We start from the raw sequence: 4,631 nt of genomic DNA, 5'->3' as shown, positions 1-4,631 counted from the left end.
CTGACGCTCTGGCAGATTCCCTCGCTCTCTGATTCTGACGCACTCTGTTCCTTTTATCGCTCTCGGGCACGGTTCGCTCCTCGTGACCCGCTCTCAGGCGTGGTTCGCTCGGGCGGGGCCCGTCCTCGGGCGCGGTTTGCTCGGGCGTGGCCCGTTCTCTACTCGGTGGGCCACGACGCATTCCCTTACTTGGCGCGCTGCCAAGCGAATCGGTTCATGTCCATATTTGGGAATGGAATTCCATCCCCGAACGAATTCCGAACACGCCTGCATACCAGCGAGCATGCGGAGAATGCTGGGAGCAGAGGGTTATCGTTGTTGTAGTTGTAGATGTAGAAGCCATAGTTGTTGCGAGTGATGTAAAAACCCTGACTATCAAAATAACTCACAGCGCATGCACATTTATTCCCCCATTAAACAAAGGAAGGGGACCCTAACTAAAACACATACTTACCGATATAACTGTTCTGTAGGACCTGCATGTTGTCTGCTCATGGCTTCCAGATTCGCAACAATATATATATATATATATATATATATATATATATATATATATATATATATATATATATATATATATATATATACACACATTATATATTTATATATATTGTTGCAGCCACGGGTACCGAGACACCAGCTTGTCACTCAGGGGGATTAATCCCCGGTTGTCCTTGGTGGAGCCGGACCTGGGGCCACCGTTCACAATTAACGTTGCGGTACGGTGGGTTGTTTTGGAACCACGAACGCCACCCAGTCAACCACGAGTTCGAGTGTTCACCGTCTAATTATTCCGTTTAACTCGAGGTCACTTGGTTACCTGAGCAGGGAGTGCACCCTCGGCAAAGCAGCAATGTTATCTGATTGGATTTTAATTAGGGCGGCCGAACGTTTTAACCGCTGGTGCATGCCGAGGATTTTGGTCAAATCTGTGGTAATTACCTCCCAGTCTATCTAGGTTCGGACAATGCTAGACCAATGGAAGGAAAGGACAAACACAGACAGGTTGAAAATCGACATAAAATTAATAAAAAACAATAACTTTTTATTTGCTGAGGTAAATAAAGAATGAATTTCAAAGCAAAATCAATTAAAATGCCAGGAAAGAGATAAAGAGGAATGCTTATCAGGGGTTGACTTACTTAGAGAGAGCTAAGCACAGGCATGGGTACCCAACAGATCATTGAGGGGGGGGGGGGGGAAGAATCGTCTCGCTCACCAGAGAGTCGTCCGTGAAGGGAAAACGTCCTGAAATGCGTGCGTACATGTCACGTCCGTCGCCAGCACCCAGCCCCGCCGTGCACCCTCTCGAGGAGCAGCCTTGAATGCCAGTCGACGTCTGGAGGGCACCGGGATCGTCCTTCGCAGGTTTCGACCTTGGTGTTGTTGTTGACCGACCCTTGCCTCACTTGGCGGCGCTGCTCACACCCACACGCGCACCACACTCTCGCTTGCCCAAGCAGTGGGAAGGACAAATTGTCTCGTTGTTGGCGCTGATCAGACACCCGCTTTCTTCTCGCCTCTCTTGCCTTTTGCTATTTCCTCTCTCCTTTCGCTTTTTAGGTCATCTCTTACCAGTCTCGATGTTCGTACGTCCGTACTAAGTACGTACGTACGTCCCCATTTTTTCTTCCGATTTTCTTGATATTTGGTATATGGGTAGATGTCAATGAGGGATGCACAACGGTATGACCTTTGACCCGATTGAAGGTCAAGGTCAACGTCAAGGTCACTCCAAAGTTGCAAAATCGTCCATTTTCAAAGTCTATCTCCTCCGCCGTTTATGATCCGATCTTCGAAATTCCTTCGGATTCTAATATGGAACAATATCTAAATTTGGTCAGGCCGATTTTTTTGAAATTCGTCCTGGTTATCGAGTCACGTGTCTTCAAAGTTGTAAAAATCGTCGATGTGATACGGTCAAAAAAAAAAAATTCACCTCAATCTTGATGAAACTTGGTATGTAGGGAGGGGTCGATGAGGGATGCACGACGGTATGACTTTTGACACGATTGAACGTCAAGGTCAAGGCCACTCCAAATTTGCAAAATCGTCTATTTTCGAAATCTATCTCCTCCGCCGTTTGTAATCCGATCTTCGAAATTTCTTCGGATTCTGATAAAATGGAACAATATCTAAATTTGGTCTGGCCGGTTTTTTTTTATTCGTCCTGGTTATCGAGTCACGTGTCTTCAAAGTTGGAAAAATCATCGATGTGATATGGTCAAAACAGATGACAGTCACCCCCAACCGGGAGTAATTTTTCTTTTTCGCTTTTCTCCCCTTTCCCTTTTCTCCTCACGCTTTTCTCTCTCCCGCTTTTCTCCTCTTTCGCTTTTCTCCTCACGCTTTTCTCTTCAGAACGTACCTCCCTTTCGTTTTATATCTCCGGGCCGTCTCCGCGGGGTGCCGTCGGCCCCAAGCTCACCCCACCCCACTGGCGCACGGCTACCATGACGACCCATGCGCTCTCAAAAAAGGTGGGCATCGGAGCTCTCGAAAGAATGTTGCTGAGGAAAAATGAGGGCGGGCTTCAGAGCTCTTGAAAGAAATGTGTGTGAACGTGTCTGTCGTAAAGAAAAAACAAAAAGAGCTTCCCATAAGAGAGGGGATCTATCCTTCACCCTTCTCAACGCATCACATTTAAGATCCCATTAGACATGGGGATGGGGGCTAATCTGAACATGCATTTCAGGATATAACTGTCTGAGGACCTGGATGTGTGGATGCATTCATCAGACGAGATTCTGAAATCCGTAACAATATATATATATATATATATATATATATATATATATATATATATATATATATATATATATATATATATATATATATATATATATACACAGGGTGTCCCTAAAAAAATGACATCATTTCGTAGTCCAATAACATAGCTAATTCTCACTCAAATGATCTCAAATTTTAACAAAATGTGTAAAAACTAAGTTGAATGTTTAGTTCTTATCTCAATGAGAATCTACAAGGAAGATGTATTGGGCGTGCCAGTGATAATGACAATGTACTGTTGAAATGGCCACCACGTTCACCTGACTTGACACCTTGTGATTTTTTTTTTATGGGGCTATGTGAAAGGACTGGTCTATATCCCCCCTATTCCGAAAATCCTCGAGGAACTTAAGCAGAGAATCGCTGAGGTGCTGGAGAATGTTACGCAACACATGCAACAGCGTGTTTGGCAGGAGCTGGACCACTGACTTGACGTGTGGTGTGTCAGGCGGTGCGCATATTGAACATTTGTGAAGTTTTGAGAAAACGGTTATAAAATCTACATCCCTCTGAATTTCTTGTTCGAATTTTGAAAAAAATATTTTATTGTTCAACGTGAAGCCTACTTACTTTCGTTTACCTGGGACATGTAGTTACTTAGATATTCAAGCTTCAAATGATGTCATTTTTTTCAGGACACCATATATATATATATATATATATATATATATATATATATATATATATATATATATATATATATATATATTGTTACGGTTGTGGAAATTCGCATTCACCATAAAGGTCCCGCAGGTGAGATATCTCTATGTGCATGTGTCGTAAGCCCAAACCCGTTGTATAGAGGGGATTTATGTGATTCATCCGGGCTGCGACACTTTGAGTTAGCCATTTTTCTGTTCTATCTTTATTTTGAACCAACCACGTCTCAACCGCCATCACACAACAACCACACCACCGCCACCATCTACGCACCCACATCATCGCATCACCGCCATTCCCAAACGGCACCATAACCATCAACCCTCACCACCGAAAACCCTCCACCACCTTCACCTCTCTCCTTCTACAGCCATTCCCGCACCACCTGTGAACACTGAACGTCGGGCTGTCTCGGGCCCGTTCGGCATTTGGTGCCGAACGCACCGAGCCGTGAGCGCAAATGGCGGCCTTTTTGAGGGAAAAACTCGGATCAAAAACGCTACACGCCCACTTCTTCTCCGTCCAATTAGCGAGCGCGGGGCGGCTTGGCCCCGCCTCCAGGCGCGTGTGTGTGAAGTCGATATATGCAAATTCTAGGATCAGGGGAGATTCACGCCCCCATTTCCTCCGACCAATGGGCGAGCGTGGCTCCGCCCCCAAGGTCATTCTGATCTGAAAATTTGCATATTAGCTGCTCCTGCCAGCCTATAAGAAGGCGAGCGCAAGGTGAATGAGGCGAGTTTGGTTCTGGACTCGCCGAGAGAGTGTCATCGGGAGAGTCGGGCGAGGGAGAGCGGTGGAACTGCGGGCAAGGGAGCTCGGGTCCGAGGCAGGAAGGACGGCGGTCGGTGACGAGGTCGCGGTGTGCGATCGCTCGTCGCGGGACCCAAGCCAGCCAGCCACTCCCCTCCCCCAAGGCATCAACAATCTCCCTCTCCCCCACGCTGAGATAGTGCAAAAGGGGGCCCCGTTCCCACCCCACCCCACACGTGGTGCCAACGAAACCTGCCAAGGAGCACGGAATCGGGGCACAGCCACGCGGCCACATTTGCGGCTCGCCCGCCAACGCGTCACGAGGACGCGGGTAGGACCCCGTCGGTCTCGCGGACCTGGCCGCTCCTCTAGGTCCTGCGCACATTTGGCCCACGGGCCTGTCTGCCTCCTTGTCTATGAGGGTGGCT

Source organism: Eptatretus burgeri, chromosome 1 (assembly GCF_056783735.1).
Source record: "Eptatretus burgeri isolate ZD-2024b chromosome 1, Ebu_testis_v1, whole genome shotgun sequence".
Taxonomy (NCBI): Eukaryota; Metazoa; Chordata; class Myxini; order Myxiniformes; family Myxinidae; genus Eptatretus; species Eptatretus burgeri.
Note: the sequence above shows the minus strand (reverse complement) of the source record.